The 20618-nt window shown below is 46.5% G+C and overlaps 1 protein-coding gene across 2 annotated transcripts in view; it reads right to left on the bottom strand.

Moving 5' to 3' along the window:
• The window catches only part of LOC105479773 (microtubule associated protein RP/EB family member 3), a 57514-nt gene extending 49724 nt beyond the window's left edge, over positions 1–7790 (bottom strand). Inside the window, exon 1 of one of the 2 annotated variants that reach the window (XM_011738021.2) lies at positions 7624–7790. The gene's annotated coding sequence lies outside the window, so the exon portion shown is untranslated. The remainder of the gene's footprint in view (positions 1–7623) is intronic. The other variant, XM_011738025.2, reaches the window with a different exon arrangement.
• Between the last annotated feature and the right edge of the window lie 12828 nt (positions 7791–20618).

Below are 20618 nucleotides of genomic sequence, written 5' to 3'. Positions count from 1 at the left end.
GATATGCAAATTTATATGAATAATCTGTAAACCTGGAAACTATACTTTTGGGGTAACAGAAGTCTTATCAAGTTGTCTCAAGACACTGTACCTTGCTATTTTGGGGCCAGCATAACACATCTCTGTACTTAGCAGTGATCCTGTCACTTAAGAATGTTAATAGGATGCTTAAACTGAGAGCTTTCAGCTATGAGCTCTACCCATCTAAAATCAGAACAAGTCAAGGACCAAATCAGAGTCCCAGGTAAGTGTCAACAACCTTCAGGGAAGCGGGTGGGGGTGGAGGGTGGCTGGCTGCCAAGAGTCTGGTGCTGCCGAAAGGCCTGGCTACACGGCATGCATTATGCCACTGGAGATAAGCCTGCGTGAAACACTCCTCACATGGGAAAGGTATCTAATTTCATCCAGTGGTCTAAGACCTGCTTAGACCACATGGCAACACACACCTTAGACCCAACTATGATCTTGCTGACTCAGAAGCAGCTAAGATTTCATTTCTTACCAGTCAGAAAACACCATTTAAATTACAAGGTGACCAGGACCACAATGCCCTCAAGATAAGATGACTGTTTCTCCCACAATCACTCTCTCTGAGTGGTGGAGTCTCTCCAGCCAGCCATACCCAAAGACTTGCTCACTAATAATTCCAGGCAGCAGGGAAGGCCTCCACCCCATCTGGGACAAGTGTTTGGGTAGCCAGATCATTTGGAGGAAGAGGCAGATCCCGCTTAGCAAACATTTATCACAGCACAGGCCGAGCTATGTGACAGGCCATATGTTCTTCAACTCGAAGTCCCGGATCCTCAGGAGGAAGCCAGAAGTGCCCCTTTCTCAGTGCTCAGAGCTGGGCAGACTCCACCACCAGTAGAAGGCAGGTATCAGTCCACTGGGCTGGGCCATCTAGGCAATGTACAGTGTGTGTGTGGATGGGAAAGATGAGGGCAGAGGACAGCTGCCCAGCCAGGCCCTCCCAACACAGTCAGCAGCTCCACGGACCTTGTATGGCACAGAGGGAGTGGCCTAGCCCATGCCTATATAGGGCTTCTGGGTGGGCACCCAACCCTCTCCATCCCTGGAAGGAAAAGGGGCCTCTGAGCTCATGGCTGAACGGAAGGTGACAAAGGGCAAAGGGAGGAAGGTGACTGTCGTGGGCCTGGGCAGAGTCTTTTAAAACAGGCAATTCAGACAGGTACACATCCATACCAAAAATGAGCAAAAGCCTCAAAAAAGGCCCCTGGAACACTAGATAACTGGGAATATAGAGAATCTGAAAAGACACCAGGGAAAAGAAGGCCACCCAAAACAGAGCCCTGTGGTATACGAGGTTTTACTAAAACCTTCTGATAAATTTAAACAGTAAAAGTAAGAGGCAAAGAAGACTCTAAAGATTGCTCTACTACATGGAATCTAGAAGTCACTGGTTTTAAAATGTCATAATTAAGCTATAGTTGCTTAATGCAGAAAAGCTTAGGAAAAAAACATCAATAAGCACTAAGGAAAGCCATTCATTTTTAATACCATTACTCAATCACTTATGACTTGGCATATGCTCTTCTAGTATCTTTTCATGTTTTTCTTTATAAATATGATCTTTTCCTTGACACACTATTTTTCATCCTACTGCTTTCATTGATATTAAAAGTTCTGGTATTAATATTCCTCTCCAAATGTGTTTAATGCCTGTGCAGTATTTTATCTGGGTGAGCCTGACCAATCCTCAGTTGCTGACACTTTTGGTGGTTTTCAATGTTTGATATTACTAGTAATGTTGCATTAATAAATCTTTTACAAGTATTTCTGTACACACCTCTGATTTTCTAAATATTGCTAGAATGGCACTTTCTGGTCTAAGGATATACATCCTTTTAAGCCTTTTTATATATAGTCAAACTACAAGGCAGATTTGAAACCATGCTTCTTGCTCAGTTATTTTAAACTTATCACACAAGTGGTATGTATCTCCTATATATAGGAAATAGTTTCAGGGAAAAAAATCATTTTGCACGGAGTTAAAGCATTTTAGATAGGACAAGTCCTTATTTACTTGAGGAAAATAAAGCGTCCAGGGCTTAAAACACTGATGTTATGCTAAAAAGTTGACTAACGTCTGGTCAGTTTATCAAAGCTGGTAGGGCATGGTGCTAGTGAGTGCAAGATCTAGGCTTATGCTAGTATTGGCCAGTCAACTCTATGCACAAGAAAAACCATCCTTGGCCACAGCATGCTTCACCAAACTTGGCTAACTGTCACACAAAATTGTACTCTTGGCCAAAGGGAAGACTGGGTGATGAAATGTGAATTACTCAGCATAACCCATCCTAACTCCTGGGTAAGCAACCCAAAGCACATGTCCAAATGATAGGTGTGTCATCTTTCTATAATAAACATGACATCTGGCTAGAAAATACAGCTGGCCAACTTACGATAAAATTAAAAGCTCAACAATCCTTAAGGATTTTTATCATAGTTTACCAGTAATTCCTACCAGAAGCAGTTAAAAAATCATTATGTAAAAGATGTGCTGTACCAGCTAGGTCTGATCTAGAACTTAGCTACACAGTGTGCCAGCATTTCAGCTTGGGTCCCTTTAAACTTCAAGCCCTCTTGACATTAACTAAGAGGCAGGAATTTTTCATGAAGGTCGTATAGTCAGATGCCATTTTCATCAATAGTTGAAAATTAAATTAGCTTATTAGAATAATGATGATTATTTTAGCTGGTCAAGAGATGGAGGGGACTTTCTCAACACGGAAGTGAAAAGACTAGGAAGAGGTGATGAGGTGGGTGGTCAGTTAAGTACCCTGGGCTGACTGGGAAGCAGCCACTTTGGAGGGTCCTGACTTCACTAAAGAACTTGGTTTGGTGCAAACTGCCTGGGCCTGCTTGAAGCTGTCAAACCCTATTTGCCTCAGGCATGAGAGGCTCCAAGTAAAGGCAGCTGCTTCTTTTGTATCAAAATGTATTTACTGAACAACAATCACTACCCATTCTATTTGGTCTTCATTAAATGACTAAATCATACATGCTTCTTACAACAAGTCAAATACGAAAACATATCAAGTAAAAGTTCCCCTTTGAGTCTCCTTTTCCCTTCCCCACGCCCAAATCCCACCTCCCAGAGGTAAACATTATTGCGTTTCTCTTTTCAATCTTTAGATGTCTATACGTGGGTATTTCCTTCCCTACTGAAATTTATCTAGGAATTTAAATTCACTTTTGCTCTCTCACCTGAACAGCTTGCCCTGGTTCTTTAATTAATCAGTAGTCTCTGCCTTGAGCCAGTTTGTAATTCTCTCCATCCAAAATGACCTCCCTTTACCTCGGTCACTGGTGAGGTTTCCCTCCTAAGATGAATAGCTCCTTTCCTTCGCCCTCTGGATCTCAAGGATACAGAAGCTGATTTTAGCAAAGTCACCGATGAAATCTATGCCTCTACCAGTTGAGAAAGTCAATAAAGACCACATGTGTGTCCCTCACAAGCAAGAGCTCAGCAGCTTTTCTATTTCAAATGAAGACCACTCCAGACTGGCCTCCCCGCTGGAGGATTAGCCACCCTCATCACACACCCAAGCACAGCACATCTGTGCCTCCTAAAGTCAAATGCTCCTGTCCTGCTAGTCTTTCAGGTTGGCTGAATACATGGAGCAAAGATACGTTTCATATACTCCTGTTTTGGCAGTTGAAATAATAATGCAAGTGCCGGGTCTTTCCGGGACAAACCTCCTCTCTGTTCCTGACAAATACCAAGAGGGCTGCTGAGAGATGGGGGCCACGAAACTGAGGGTCCAAGATGGACCTAAATCACGATACAATTTTGAAACCATTATTTGCTATTTTATGCTTTAGTCAATATAAAATAATCACTGCTATTTCTTAAGAAGTAAGCACTCTACATACTCTCTTTCATTTAATCTTCACAATAACCCTCTAAAACAGATGGTTATTACTCCAGGGTTATAAATGAGGAAACTGGCATTCAGAGGTAACATAGCTCACCAAGGCCACACAGCCAGGAGGTGGCTGGATGGGGATCTGAACTCAAGTCTGCCTGCTTCCAGAGGCCAGGCTGCCTCAGTGCTTCCCAAGGAGAGGGTTTAGAAGCCCTTATGGCTCCCAGAAACTACAAAAGGTTCCATTCTGAGAGCTGGAAGATAACCCCGCAGCTGCCCAGTGTGCACGCTCCTCCTCTCAGCCCAGTCTGCCTCTCCACCTTGCTTTCTGGAATGCAGCAGTCTCACAGATAAGAAGTAGAAAAGACTTTGAATACCCAGCTTCACATTTGCTTTTCTGTTAGTCGATGCAAATTAAAGAAAGAAAGACCTTCCTGAAGTCAGAATGTGTGATAAAAAATATATATATATTTTTAAGGTGACAAGAATAAATATTTAGTAGACAGTTTGACACAAAATTTTGCCTGGCTGTGCAACATCTCAGATGACAAAACAAGCCCTTGTCTACAGGGCTAATTACAGACTACTAACTTATTTTTATTAAAACCCTTTGGAACATTATGAGGGATGAGGCAATGTGGTGTTGAAGAATAACTCTAGTCTGGAAATCTGGAGATCTAATCCTGACTCAGCCACTAATAACCACCAACATTCATCTGCCTAGTGTACACAGTTTACAAAGTGTTTTTACATATGTTCTACATGGGTTGGGTGACCTTAGGCAAGTCATTTAACTCTTGGTGTCTCGTGTCAACTTTAGAAATGAGGGTATTAAACTATACCATATGGGGTCACCTCCAGTGCTAACATCCTAAGGGAGGGAGACATGTGCCTTGGGACCTTACAAATGGATCTGTAAGCAAATTAGGGTAGATGCATTCTGTTTTTTAAAAAAAACTATATTTTCTGTTCGGCTTCTGACAAATGTTACTCGGCTAAAATCGGGTATAGCTCATAAGATGTTTGCTGCCAGATAGTTGGCTCAGTTTCTGGAGAGTACTACATTAAGACCTTGGGTTGCATTCCCATATGGGAACTTTCCTCCGTTCAATAGCCTCCTACTATGCCTGATTCCAGCCAGTCATCTTACAAATACAGTCCCACAATGTGTGCTCGTGTGGAGGACGGACTGGAAGAAACTCATCTTCACAATGCCTGCACTCTCAGGACAGTAGGTTGGAAATGGCATCATCACACAGGCAATAGCATTCTTTCTCAGTTCCAAAATTCACAAATCCCTCCCTCAAGTCTTGCCACTTCCCGAGGGTTTTAGTGTTTCCAAAATGAGGATGCACCTTGGAATCAACATATATATCTTGATCTGGTAGCAATAGATTATGTTACCTAAAAGCTGTTGGTAAATTGTTAGTGTGTCTTAGAATCAAGAATACAGTCCTTCAAAACCTTAACATCCATTACATAGATTTAGGTCTAACTTGGTTCAAATCATGTCCCTCTCCTTGATCTTAACAATTACATTCAGCAACAGCTGGATAGGCAACGTATAAGACAAGTATTAGTCCTGTTTCCTCATAGTAGCAGTTTAAAAGGCATTCCATCATTATCTCATAAAACACTGGTATGGATTTCAAAGGCAAATTAATCCATATAAAAACCACTCTGATCCTCTGAAAATGTACTATCCCACAGCAAACTGGAAAGGAACATTTTACTTACACCCTCCTGATCTATCTAGCCTTGACACATTTTCTTCCTCCTTAATTCACAACCCTCTACCCCAGTAATATTGCTGATTCCCAAAATACACTCAGCCCAGGAGGAGCAGCTCTCCAGCACAGCTGTCTGCTCCTGCCCTGCTCGGGTATTTTGGTGAGCTATGTGACACAGGACCACACAGAAGGAATGCCACTCTCAGGCCCCACGGTTCCCATTGCACCACAGGCAGGTGCATCCCACCAAACCCCAGTCTGGCATTCGAAACAGAAGAAACTGCCCTGCTGGATGGCGGCTATAGTTTTTCTGAACTTCATCTCTATGTTTAAAACTAGGGCGACAGCCGTCTTGGCTACTGTAAACTAATCTGATGGGCATGGGGGCAGGGAGTGGCTCTGAGGAGGCTGCCAATAGACCATGATTGAGCAAAGGAAAGGAGTGAAATAGTTATTTCTCACTGTTTGCAACCCCAGAAACTCCAAATGAGTGGCTCCTTCACCATGATTTTTAGAAATGGACCATGAGTTCCTTTTACCATCTGGAGTAAAAATCCCAAAGCCTCTTGTGCGGTAGGTCTGGCTTATATTTACACGTGTTTTCTAACAGCATACTGAAATTTGGAAGCCAAATAAAAAAGAAGTTGTCAATGAGGTACACACATAGTAGTTAGACAGGTAACTACTGTTAGTAGGTACACACATCTCTCATAAGTTGAGACATGTTTATTAAGAGTTTCTGGCTCTGGGCACTAACTGTGACTTCAGCTCAGTTCTCCTGGAAAAAGAGAACTGTTTGGGATCCTCCTCTATTCCAAGAACAGGGACTGCAAGATGGGCAGGTGGAGGGGTAGCAAACATAACCCAGGGAATTGTCCAAATATGCTAGAACCCCTATCTGGTGACAGCCCCCACACAGACACACAGCTGGAGGAGGCACAGTGTACAGGCCTCACACCTACACCACGGAGAAGCTTCGATTTTTCTCCTTCCTCTCAACTCGGCACTCGTTATGTTAAAACTATCACTACTATCCAATTAGTTAATTTACAGGAATCCAAGATCAAGTCCTGCCACAGCCCCTTCATATATACACAGTAAGCACTTCCTATGGATGCTATCAGGCCTGTTTCCAAACCTCACATTATACCAGGGTTGTAGTGCGATTTAAAAAAAAAAAAAAAAAATGCATTTTAAAGAGTACCGCAAGATGCTTATTCACAACAACACACCGGAAGCGCAGCAACTTTGAGCTCCCAAAAGCAACCTTTTTTCCCTTCCCTCCACTACTTCTACTCCCCGCGCCACACCACCGGCTGGGCAGTAGCTCAGCCCACTAGAAGGCCACCAGGCACTAGCGGCGTTCACTAAACGCTAGATGATCACGATGGAGCTGAACCCTTCCCAGCCAGATCTATTCGAAAAGCCCTGCAATCTCTGAGCAGCCCGTGAGAACTCTCCAGACCTGCTTCCCCAAACCAGCCACGCAGGAGCGTGTGGGGAAGAAACCCGAGGCCCCCAGGCTGGGCCCGGCGCGAGGTTCCCCCTCCCCCAAGTCTCCCCTCGCTCTCCTGTCACTCTTTCTGGCACATCACTGGGGAAAACCAGAGAGGCCGGGAGATGTCAGGCCTAGGAGGAGTGAGGAGGAGGGAGAAGGGACAAGGGAGGACGGGAGGTAGTTTGCGGGAAATATCAGTCCAGGGCAGAGGTGCGGTGGCCACGTCTAGTGGGGAAGGACCTCCAAGGTGGATCCGGAGAGACTGAGGGAAGGGGAGGGGAGAGAAGGGGAGGGGGAGTGGCTGGGGAGGCCGGGCCGCCGAAGCCGGAGGGAACCTGGCGACAGGGATGGAGGGGGTTGACCGGCGCGGGGAAGGTGCGGTCGGGGTGCGGGGGTACGGGTGGGGAGGCGGGGGCGGGGGGAGCCCTGTTCCCCTCCCCCAGCCCGGGCCCGGGCCTCCCGCTGACTCAGCCCCACGGCGTCCGTCGCCTCTGCCCGGACTCACAGTGCGCGAGGCGGCTCCGGCGGAGGCGGCGGGGGAGGGGACAGGTGGTGGGGGCGCTGCGGCAGAGGCTGCGGTCCCGGCCGGCGGCTCCGGGGCGAAGGGTCCTCGCTGAGGCCGCCGCGGTCTCCGGCTTCAACGCACAGAGACTGCGGGGGACGAGGGCACTGCGCAGGCGCGATGCGGCCGCCGCTGTCAGTCCGAGCGGGGCGGGGCCAGGGCACCCGCCGTCTCCAAGGCAACTGAGCGGCGGGAGGAGGACAGCCCCTACCTCCACCTTGCCTTAGCGACTGCGGCGGGAGGCGGGGGGCGACGGGAACAGGCCCATTGCGTTGCCGTAGCAACGAGGAGACGAGACCGCCTCAGACGTGTGCGGCGGTACCGAGGGAACGCGCCTACCTCGTCACCATAGCAACTGGGAACAGCCCCTTCCTTTTTCCTTGGCAACAGGGTAACAATCCCTCCGCCCTGTCTCATCACGGGAGGAACAACCGTGTACACCTGATTCCAGTAGCTGGATGACGGATTTTCATCTTTTATGGCTACGGAAAAGGAAAAAGAGACGTTTTCTTCTCTTTCAGCGACATGGAAGAGCTAAGGCTGGGTTTTATCTCCTCTCTTGGTGTGCGGGTTCCAATCACAGTCTTTTTCTCTAATCCCCAAATTCATTTTTTTTTTCTTTTTCTTTGGGACGGAGTTTCACTCTTGTCCCCCAGGCTGGAGTGCAATGGCGCGATCTTGACTCGCTGCAACCTCCGCCTCCTGGGTTCAAGCCATTCTCCTGCCTCAGTCTCCCGAGTAGCTGGGATTACAGGCGCGCGGCACCACACCAGGCTATTTTTTTTTTTTTTTTTTTTTTTTTTTTTTAGTAGTAGTAGAGATGGGGTTTCACCATGTCGGCCAGGCTGGTCTCGAACTCCAGACCTCAGATGATCCACCTGCCTCGGCCTCCCAAAGTGGTGGGATTACAGGCATGAGACACCGTGCCCAGCCCAATTTTTTCTACCTGTTTTAAACATCCCCTTTCATCTCCTACCAGAGAGTGTACACCTTTACCCTTAAATCGAGCTAACGAAATCGTCTGTCTACAGATCACTTGAGTTTTTGTCAGCCTTATTGTTTCTCTCCCATTGCAAGGATAAAAACCTCTTACTTCTTCATCTTGCTCACTATCTGGTTTGCAGTCTACTTCCTCATAACTAGCTCCCTCTGACATGTCCATTTGTGTTCCCGAATTCCCTCCCCCAATCGTGCTGTTATGGATCTCCTAGGTTCTTCTGGATCCCGCCGTTTCTCTCCACGCTTGCTGTCCTTGTCCTGCACTGCTCTGCCTAGGGCTCCAGTATGTTCTTTTCCCCTGTGACTTCAACATCTTGGTTCTCTTTGTGCTGATGTCTTCTGGCTCTTCCTCCCTCAGCCCTGACTCCCGTGGATGCCTTGAGGTCACCTTTGTACCCACCCTGTACATTCCTCCTTTCTTACACACACCTTACACTAGTCATTTGTTTACGTGTCTGTGTCTCCAATCAGACTATGTGACCCTGGTGGGCAGGAATTCTGTCTTTTTCATCAGCTCCCTCAGCATCCACCACAGCATGTGACACATAGTAGATTCTGAGAAATGTTTATGTAATTGAATCAAATGAAGACGAATGTTTTCCTTCTTCTTTTCTCTGGCCTAACTGCCTCAGAGTCTCAATCCCCATTTTTCTAATACCTTTACACATAGTTTGTCTTTTAGTACTATGCTACTATTAAAAGTCTCTCATCTCCTTAGCTTTCCATCCTGTTAATTGAGACTCTGTCATTCTCTATTTCCTGAATCCTTGCCTCTAGCACTTCTCTATTCTACACTATCCCAAATGTTTCTACTAAGGTAAATTTCCTCACTGGCTACCAACCCCGTGACTCCCGTACCCTCCATAATCAGCGTAAGCTCTTCACACCTAACCATCCTGATCATCCCGTAACCAACTCTAATCAAGCCCTCTTGGTGAATGTTACTGGATTCTGCTGGGCTTGTTGACATGCCAGAGATGCTGCATTCTCTTCAAACAACTCAAAAGCAAGAACTCACAACCTAGCATTATCTTCCAAATCTCCCTGTCTAGCTCCCACAAATTCCACCGCAGGACTATTGGTGCCAAAGCACCCCAACTGAGCCCATTTTCTTGGGGAAAAAAGGAGGAAAAAAGTTACAAATAGAGTGAGAAAAGAGAAGGGACACAGCACATAGTCTCTTCTTCCACCTAAAGTAATTCTCAGAAAGGAGAGAGCTCTTTGTAGACAATAATTCCCCAAACAAATCAAGGGGTTAGGAGTGTAAAAACTCAGGCTACACTTTTTTCTAGCCAGAGAGTTGGACAACTGAAGCTGTTTCTAACCGCATCTGCAGGGTATCTGGGTGTCACCAAGGCAACAGGGAAATTGCATGCTCAGTTTATCTTGCTTTCCCATTCTGAAGTTGCAGCTCAGCTTCATTGTTACGGTGTAGACTTGGGTGGGAGACTGCCTTGAGTAATCCTGAGAAGAGGCTATGATCCTTGTAACCCCACCCCTTTGTCACACACAAGGTAGAGGCCCATTCTACAAAGAGTTCCTTTATACCCTTCACCCAGATTCTCTACATATTAACATTTTACCATGTGTCATTAACTATTGCTACAAAATGAATCACTCCAATTCAGTGGTTTAAAGCAACAACCATTTCGTTATCTCTGTTTCTGTGGGATGGGAATTCAGGAAGCCCGTGGTTGGATGGTTCTAGCTCAAGGTGTGAGTCAGACGGTGGCTGAAACTTAAACAGCAGGGTGCTGACTGGACGACTCTTTATGTTGTCTTAGTGCTTATCGATCATTTGTATAATTTCTTTGCAAAAATGTCTTGTCAAGTCCTTCGTCCATTTTTGAATCGGACAGTTTGTTTTCTGTTGTTGAGTTTTAGGATTTCTCCATATATTCTGGATATAAATCCATTATCAGATAATATATGATTTGCAAATTATTATTATTATTATTGTTATTTTGGGCCGGAGTCTCGCTCTGTCGCCCAGGCTGGAGTGCAGTGGCATCATCTCAGCTCACTGCAACTTCCACCTCCCAGGTTCAAGCAATTCTCATGCCTCAGCCTCCTGAGTAGCTGGAACTACAGGCATGCACCACCATGCCTGGCTAATTTTTATATTTTTAGTAGAGACAGGATTTCGCCATGTTGGCCAGGCTGGTCTCAAACTCCTGACTTCAGGTGATCCACCTGCCTTGGCCTCCCAAAGTGCTTGGATTAATGGCTTGAGCCACCATGCCCAGCCCCGGGACAGTTTTCTAATACTATTAATTCCACTTCTTTAGCTTGCTTGTTTGTTTAAGACAGGGTCTTGCTCTGTTGCCCAAGCTGGAGTACAGTGGCATGATCATGGCTCACCTACAGCCTCGACATCCTGGGCTCAAAGAATCCTCCCACCTCAGCTTCCCAAGTAGCTGGGACCACAGGGGTGAGCCACCACACCTGGCTAATTTTCTTTTAAATTCTTTTTTTTGGTCAGGCGTGGTGGCTCAAGCCTGTAATCCCAGCACTTTGGGAGGCCGAGACGGGCGGATCACGAGGTCAGGAGATCGAGACCATCCTGGCTAACACGGTGAAACTCTGTCTCTACTAAAAACATACAAAAAACTAGCTGGGCGAGGTGGCGGGCGCCTGTAGTCCCAGCTACTTGGGAGGCTGAGGCAGGAGAATCGTGTAAACCCGGGAGGCGGAGCTTGCAGTGAGCTGAGATCCGGCCACTGCACTCCAGCCTGGACGACAGAGTGAGACTCTGTCTCAAAAAAAAAAAAAAAAATTCTTCTTTTTTTTTTTTGTAGAGACCAGGTCTTGCTATGCTGCCCAGCCTGGTCTCAAACTCCTGGGCTCAAGCAATCCTCCAGCCTTGGCCTCCCAAAGTGTTGGGATTACAGGTGTAAGCCCAGTGCCTGACCCTAATTCCACTTCTTGTTGTTGTCGTTTTTGTCTTCAAAACAGGGTCTTGCTCTGTCACCCAGGCTGGAGTGCAGTGGTGTGATCACAGCTCACTGTAGCCTAGACTTCCTGAGCTCCAGTGATCCTCCCACCTCAGCCTCCTACATAGCTGGGACCACAGGCATATGGCACAAGCCAGCTAATTTTTGTGTTTTTAGTAGAGACAGGGTTTCACCATGTTTCCCAGCTGGTCTAGAACTCCCAAGCTCAAGTGATCCCCCCATCTTGGCCTCCCAAAGTGCTAGGATTACAGGCATGAGCCACCTTGTCTGGCTTCCGCTTCTTAAATGCCTCTCAAAACTCTTCCCTTCTTTATCTGCTTCACCTTTACCATCTTTTGCCCAGGTTACTGCAGAGCTTCCCACCTGCTCTCTCTGCCTTCAGCCTCTCTCACCTCCAATCCATCCTTTATACAATTGTCAGAAGGGTCTTTCTTTCTTTTTTTTTTTTTTTTTTTTTGAGACGGAGTCTCGCTGTCACCCAGGCTGGAGTGCAGTGGCCGGATCTCAGCTCACTGCAAGCTCCGCCTCCCAGGTTCACTCCGTTCTCCTGCCTCAGCCTCCCAAGTAGCTGGGACTACAGGCGCCCGCCACCTCGCCCGGCTAGTTTTTCGTATTTTTTAGTAGAGACGGGGTTTCACCGTGTTAGCCAGGATGGTCTCGATCACCTGACCTCATGATCCACCCGTCTCGGCCTCCCAAAGTGCTGGGATTACAGGCTTGAGCCACCGCGCCCGGCCCAGAAGGGTCTTTCTAGAAGATAAATCTTATCACATAACTATCCTGCTTAAATCCCTATGACTGTCATCAGACCTGCTGAAGCAACTTCCAGGATGGGGGATTCACGTAAGGAAACAGGGCAGGAAGAACTATAGAATAGATTATCTTCCTCATGGTTTTTTTTTTTTTTTTTTTTTTTTTTTTGAGACAGGGTTTCACTCTGTCGCCCAGGCTGGATGGAGTGCAATGGTGCAATCTTGGCTCACTGCAGCCTCTGTCTCCTGAGTTCAAGCAGTTTTCCCACCTCAGCCTCTCAAGTAACTGTTGTGACTACAGGCGTGCGCCACCACGCCCAGCTAATTTTTGTATTTTTTGGTAGAGATGGGGTTTCACCATGTTGGCCAGGTCTTGAACTCCTGACCTCAATTTATCCGCCCACCTTGGCCTCCCAAATTGCTGGGATTGCAGGCGCAAGCCACTGCGCCTGGCCCTCATTTGTTTTTTTTGAAGTAGGGTCTTGCTGTGTTGCCCAGGCTGGAGTGCAGTGTGTGATCATGGCTCACTGCACCCTTGAATTCCTAGGCTCAAGCGACCCTCCTGCCTGGGTCTCCAAAAACACTGGATAACAGGTGTCAGCCACCAGGCCTGACCTCTTGAATTTTATTTACAATAAATATATCTTTAAATGTAATCTTTAAATTTTATCTAGAGATTCAGAAAACAACATTTATCTTATTTTAATTTTAAATTTATTTTTATTTATTATGTATTAAGGTAAACATTAAAACAAACAGACATAAGATGGAGTAGAATATAAGAGTCACATGATTTCAAAGACAAGACCTGTAAAGAGAGTTTGAGCTCAACATGGGCTGCCCTCTATTCCCATGCCTGCGCTATCCACTGCCTTTGGGGTGCTTTAAGTGGAAAGGTTTGAGAAACATTGGCTTAAAGGATATAAAACTTCAGACATCTTCATATGGTGGACAAGCTCTATTATAGTCTGGCCTCTACCAACCATTTCCCCTTCACCTTCCGCTCCTTTTGTACCTTATCCCCTACTCCACCTTTTGTAGTTCTTGCAGTTGGCCAAGCAAGTGGTTTTGTTTTGTAGCTGAGCCTGCCTCGCAGGGTTACCCTTCCTTTCCCTTCATCAGGCAAACTTGGACTCATTCTCCAAGACCAGCTTTTGTGTCACCAACTCGCTGGCATGGTCATGGGCCTCCCCCAGAGACCAGACTCGCTCTTTCTTTTTTTCTTCTTTTTGAGACAGAGTCTTGCTCTGTCACCCAGGCTGGAGTGCAGTGGCACAATCTTGGCTCACTGCAAACTCCACCTCCCAGGTTCGAGCGATTCTCCTGCTTCAGCCTCCCGAGTAGCTGGGAATATAGGCATGCACCACCACACCTGGCTACTTTTTATATTTTTAGTAGAGACGGGGTTTCACCATATTGGTCAGGATGGTCTTAAACTGCTGACCTCATGATCCTTCCACCTCGGCCTCCCAAAGTGCTGGGATTACAGGCGTGAGCCACTGCAACCGGCCCCTACTTGCTGTTTCTCGTTGGTACCTGGTCCATTCTTTGTTATGGTTCCCCTTTGCCTTCAGTTATTATGCTTATCTCCATGTTTCCGCATAGGAAGGCCTCACACTCAAAGACCATATCTTATCTACGTTTGTATTCCTGTCACCTTGTACTTTGCATTTTAACACCTTGGAGTAAAAACACCCAAGCAAGTTGAAACAAATCTGATCTTTCTGCACTTTCCCCAAGGTGAGTGGGCAAACCGGAGGAGTCTAAGAGGGTGGATTAACTCTGTGAGTTGCCGGGCTAGAGTTCAGACTGGAGCAAGCAAGCCTGCCCTGCTCCGGCTGTGAGGTGGCGGCAGGAAGGGGCTGCAATGTTGGTAATTGTTACTAACTGTGTTCATTATTCATTTGAAACTAGTTAAACATGGAACAGGGCACTGAAATAAGACTGATTCCCACAATACAGGAAACCTTTGACATGGTTTTGAATGTTTACAAGGGACCTATATAAGTCATACACAATTTTGCTGATGAATGAATTTTAATTACATGCCTTGAAGTGAATGAGCCCTTATTTAGAGAGTGCATCAACCCTCCACCCTGCTGGAGTTACACAAGCACTGGGTCCAACACCGCCTAGCTCTGTGACCTTGGCCTTGGTTTTTCTCTTGGTCTGTGGTTGTGATGATTAAACAAGATAATGTGTGAAAAATGCCTGGCACTGCCTGGTGTACTATAAATATCAAATAAATGGTGACTATCAATACTAACAAAACTTTCATTAGGGTCAAGAGGCTACTCAATCTCCCCATCCGCCCCAGTTATACCTTCTATGTAGTGTGGAAATTGAGAACTTGCAAAGGTCTTAAGACACACCTGTGAACATTAATGAGCTGCTGTTTCCAGAATGCCCAGCAACTCAGGGCCCCAGTACTGTTCTTTCACCCCTCCCAGCTTCTGCATCTCCATCTGCTGTTCCAGATGCTCGGTAGCCACAATCTGTGCTTCTCTTCATAGTGGTCACCAAGTCAAACTTCAAGGGCCAATCCATGCAAAGGTAGTGTAAGATAGAGGTTAGGAGCATTGGTTGGGGAGTTAGATGGACTCAAATGAACATACTAAATCTACCACTTACTAGCTCTGTGATAAGCTTCTTAACTCAGTTTCTCCATTTGCAAATTGGGGACAGTAATAGTAAATACCTTGGAGAGTTAATATAAAGATTAAATGAGATCATGTTTATTAGATACTTAGGGCAATGTTGTGGGCATTCACTACATGGTATTAGCTATTATTTCTATTTAAAAGGGAAGTGTGAGGCCGGGCGCGGTGGCTCAAGCCTGTAATCCCAGCACTTTGGGAGGCCGAGACGGGCGGATCACGAGGTCAGGAGATCGAGACCATCCTGGCTAACACGGTGAAACCCCGTCTCTACTAAAAAAAATACAAAAAACTAGCCGGGCGAGGTGGCAGGCGCCTGTAGTCCCAGCTACTCGGGAGGCTGAGGCAGGAGAATGGCGTAAACCCGGGAGGTGGAGCTTGCAGTGAGCTGAGATCCGGCCACTGCACTCCAGCCTGGGCGACAGAGCAGACTCCGTCTCAAAAAAAAAAAAAAGGGAAGTGTGGGCCAGGTGTGGCAGCTCACACCTGTAATCCCAGTACTTTGGGAGGCTGAAATTGGAGGATCGCTTGAGGTAAGGAGTTTAAGGCCAGTCTGGTCAACACAGTGAGATCTCATCTCAAATAATAATAATAATATAAATAAAATAAAAGTGAAGTGTTACATTCTTTGTAGACAGCCTCCCAAAGGAGGTAAAGTTAATTGTTACCATGACACTTTTAGTTGTCTCTTTCTCATGGTAGTTATATTATTATTATTATTATTATTATTTTTGAGACAGAATCTCACTCTGTAGCCCAGGCTGGAGTGCAATGGCGCCATCTTGGCTCACTGCAACCTCCTCTTCCCAGGTTCAAGAGATTCTCCTGCCTCAGCCTCTTGAGTAGCTGGAATTACAGGTGCCTGCCACCACGCCTGGCTTTTTAAAATTTTTTCAAAAATAGTAGAGACAGGGTTTCACCATGTTAGTCAGGCTGATCTCGAACTCCTGGCCTCAGGTGATCTGCCTGCCTCCGCCTCTCAAAGTGCAGGATTATAGGCATGAGCCACCGTGCCTGGCCTGGTAGTTATATTATTTTATAAAACTAGCATATATTCAGATCCTATGGCAGCCAGGCATGAGATACATACAATTTCTTACAACCTTCTTGGTCACCTTCTGAGGTTGGTATTATTCCTTCCATTTTTTTTTTTTTTTTGAGATGGAGTCTTGCTCTGTCGCCCAGGCTGGAGTGCAGTGGCGCAGTCTTGGCTCACTGCAACCTCCGCCTCCCAGGTTCAAGCAATTCTCCTGCCTCAGCCTCCCAAGTAGCTGGCATTACAGGCGCCCACCACCACACCTGGTTAATTTTTGTATTTTTTGTAGAGAAGGGGTTTCACCATGTTGGCCAGGCTGGTCTCAAATACCTGACCTCAGGTGATCGACCCGCCTCGGCCTCCCAAAGTGCTGGGATTACAGGCGTGAGCCACCACGCCCATCCAGAGGTTGGTATTATTCCTATTTCCACACATAAACAACAGAGGCCCACAGAGGTTAATAACTTACCTAAGTTAACACAGCTAGTGAACATCAGAAGTGGAGCTTGAACTTAAAGCCAACACCAAAATCCAGACTTCTTCCACTATCCCATGCTTCCTACATTTTCTTGTTGGTCAACATGTCTTTTTTCAAACTCACCTCTAAATGCAGGAGCTACTCTTGCTTCCTGTTGTCATATCTCACACATGCCTGGTAGATGTTCTATAAGCATGGATCAGACAGAAGGTGGGGAATTCCTGTAAACAAACCTAAACTAGAATTGCCACATAAAGACAAGACACCTTAGTTAAATTTGAATTTCAAATAAACAATAAATAAATTATTAAAAAATAATTTTAAAATAGTAAATAAATTATTAAAAAATAATTTTTTAGCATAGGTATGACACAGACATTATTTGGACATACTTAAACTAAAAAATTATTTTTTATCTGAAATTTACATTTAACTGGGCATTCTGCTTTGTTTTGTTTTGTTTTTTTGAGACGGAGTCTCGCTCTGTCACCCAGGTTGGAGTGCCGCAGCACCATGTCAGCTCACTGCAAGCTCCGCTTCCAGGGTTCACGCCATTCTCCTGCCTCAGCCTCCCAAGTAGCTGGGACTACAGGCGCCCGCCACCACACCCTGCTAATTTTTTGTATTTTTAGTAGAGACGCGTTTTCACCGTGTTAGCCAGGATGGTCTCGATCTCCTGACCTCGTGATCCACCGGCCTTGGCCTCCCAAAGTGCTGGCATTACAGGCGTGAGCCACCGCACCTGACCCTGCATTCTGTATTTTTATTTGCTGTATCTGGTAACCTTATCCTAAATTCTGAGATTGGTTTTGAAAGGGACAACTTCCTCCAGGGAGCTCCAGATGGGAGAAGGCTGCTATGGTCACTCACCCGCACTCAAGGCGGACGGCACCTGAGCTGCTCTGGGGGCAGGGACTGAGGCCTGGTAACCTGGACACACCTGCCTTTCCTTCAGCTTTATCTGTTCACATCGTAAACTAAAGCAGCGACCACTGATGAGCTGAAAGCGCCATCTGGAGGCCTTTACAGGCAGTACAGTGGCCACGGGCCATCCCCCAAGATTCAGGACTTGGGGAGCGAGAAATGCCAAACCAGACAGAGACCACGCAGAAGAGGAAGCCACCCTGGAGGTGGCCAGGGGCAGGGGAAGATGGATCTTCCTGGCATTTTCGGTTTGCAGCAGCTGCTGCTCTGGCCGCCTGGGGGTGAAGTCACTCTCCACAGGTTACTGGCTAGGGCTTCACGATTCTAGAATCCTCTGCCTCTCCAGCTGTTCCCAGCTCTTCCCCAGATTGAAATTCATGGCCGTAGGAGAAGCACCATGACCTGGGTCAGATGAGGATATTAGGGCTCATGCTTGAGGGTGGTTTTAAAAATCTTCACCCTCTATCCTCAGAGAGGCTCATCAGTCATCATTATCTTCCAAGACAGAACAGTCTTTAATCCTATGGGCCAATAGATACAGGGAATTTCAGCCCCACTCCAACCTTAAATCAGTAACCCATACATACATAGCAAAGTACTTAGCATACAGTAGGCGTTTAAAAAAGTTACTTCCCTGTTCCCTCTGGATTGAATGCCTCTCCTCCTCACCTCCATCTCATCTTCCCAGGCTCTTTGTATGATGCGAAAGGCTACCCTTAGCATCTCCTTCTTCCTCAGTCTGGGGGCACAGGCACCGAGGGCAGTCGCTCCTGGTGAACTGACCTCCCAAGCAGGCATGGCCTGCCACATCCCCAATCCTTTCGGAGCATCAGAAGGCCAGATTCTCAGAATCTCTGTCAGCTCAGGGTTCAGATCCCAGGTCTGACTGTGGAGAGATGAACAGAAAGGCCATGGCAGGTAATCCAGAAAAACAAAACGATGAAAGAAATTTAAGGGACGCACCAGTGAGTGTGGAAGAGAGAACTCTCAGGAACCTCACCTCACAGCCCCGGAAACGCCTTGCCCTAGGGGTGGAAGAGGCTGTCTGAGGGCCCGGGAGGATCACAGGCTCTTGGAGAATCCAGGCAAGGGCAGCAGTTCTGCTTGCCGCTCAGCGACGGCCTGCGTCAGTCACCTAACAGGTTGGCTGGGATTCTTGACTGTCCTGGATGTAATGCGCTGTAGAGGGAAGGTGCCCCAGCTGCTCTCCAGAAGTCCCAAGGGGACTCCTGCACACATGCTGAGTTCATCAGCTGCTCAGGTTATCAAGGGTTAGGGGGCATTGTCTTTGCTTCTGCAAAGCCCCGTTGGTCCTTTCCTCTGCATGGGTGGGCACTGTCTCTGGGCACAGAGTCTCTGTCTTCAGTCAGAAAACTCCATTCTGGAGAGTTAGTGCCACATTTTAAGATAAGGATGGTGGCCGGGAGCGGTGACTCACACCTGTAATCCCAGCACTTTGGGAGGCCGAGGCGGGTGGATCACTTGAGGCCATAAATTCAAGACCAGCCTGGCCAACACAGTGAAACCTCGTCTCTACTAAAAACACAAAAATTAGCCGGGCATGGTGGCAGGTGCCTGTAATCCCAGGTACTCAGGAGGCTGAGGCAGAAGAATTACTTGAAGCCAGGAGGCAGAGGTTGCAGTGAGCCCAGATCGCGTCACTGCACCACTGCACCCCAGCCTGGGGGACAGAATGAGACTCCATCTCAAAAAAAAAAAAAAAAAAAAAAAAAAAGCAAGTTCTTAGGCCCCACATCAAATCTACTGAGTCAGAAACTCTGGTGTGGGGCTTAGCAAGCTGGGCTTACACAAGTCCTCCCGGTGATTCTGACGCATGCTGAACTCTGAGAACAACCCAGAAAGCATGAGTGTAGTGGGCAGAAGTAAAGGCTGCAATAATGTGTGAAATTGGAAGAGCTGTTTATGAATAAGATTGTTCTGTGTGCCTTCATAGGGAAGAGTTAGCACAAAGGGGCACAAGCTGAAGACAGACAATTTAGTTTCAGTTCAGGAAATGATACTGAATAAATAGAGATTTTGGGGAGTGTGATAGTATGCCTGCTGAAGGCACACTGTCACTGGGCTAAACATCCTGCATCCTGAGTTAGATGATTGGTTAGGGATGTGGTAGAAATTTCTGCAGAGGTTTAATTAGATGTGTGCAAGAAAGCTGCAAACTCAGAGAAGCCATGATTTCATTCTTCTTGCAAATCCTCTTTTCTTCTTCAGTTGTCGTTTATCAAGAGCCAGGGCAAACTTTTGGTTGTTCTGCCATTCCCGAGAACCTCTTTCAGCTGAGCATTTACAGCTTTTTGTTACAAACAGGCAAATACTGAGGGCAGGTGGCTGTTCTAGCCTGTTGCGCAGGATTTTCTCAGGACTGTTCCTTTCTGGACCAGCTGTGCAGCAGCTTAGAGAACAACTTCCTCTACCACCATTCTGGAACTTTCGTTATTTTCTTGCTTATGCTGAATGTCCTATTTCCTTCATCCCATGTCTTTTTTTTTTTTTTTTTTGAGACAGGATCTCACTCTTTCACCCAGGCTGGAGTGAGTGGCACAATCTCAGCTCACTGCAGCCTCTGTCTCCCAAGCTCAAGCGATCCTCATGCCTCAGTCTCCCAAGTAGTTGGGACTACAGGCGCATGCTACCACTTCCAGCTAATTTTTGTATTTTTAGTAGAGACAGGGTTTTACCATGTTGGCCAGGCTGGTCTTGAACTCCTGACCTCAAGTGACCCGCCTGCCTCAGTCTCCCAAAGTGCTGGGATTACAGGCATGAGCCACCTTGCCCGGCCCATGTCTTTTTATTATTCATTTTGGTGGAGCACACCCTCAAAGGGACTCTCTAATGGGTTCCATGGAAGGCCAATCTTTTCCATCTTGCATGTCTGAAAATGACTTTCTTCTATAATACCTTAACAGTTGGTTGAAAGTTTGGCTGCGTACAGAATTCTAGGTTAGAAATTATTTTTCTCAGAATTTAGAAAACCTGCTCCATGATCTTTCATCCTCTAGTATTTCTGTTGACAAATTGAGTGACATTGAATTTCTAATTCTTGTATGCAGCTAGTATTTTTATCTCTTGCTGGCTCTTGAAGCATTATCTCTGTTGTTTAGAAATTTCATGATGATGTCT

This window comes from Macaca nemestrina, chromosome 13, assembly GCF_043159975.1.
Source record: "Macaca nemestrina isolate mMacNem1 chromosome 13, mMacNem.hap1, whole genome shotgun sequence".
Taxonomy (NCBI): domain Eukaryota; kingdom Metazoa; phylum Chordata; class Mammalia; order Primates; family Cercopithecidae; genus Macaca; species Macaca nemestrina.
Note: the sequence above shows the minus strand (reverse complement) of the source record. Positions and strands in the feature narration are given on the sequence as shown.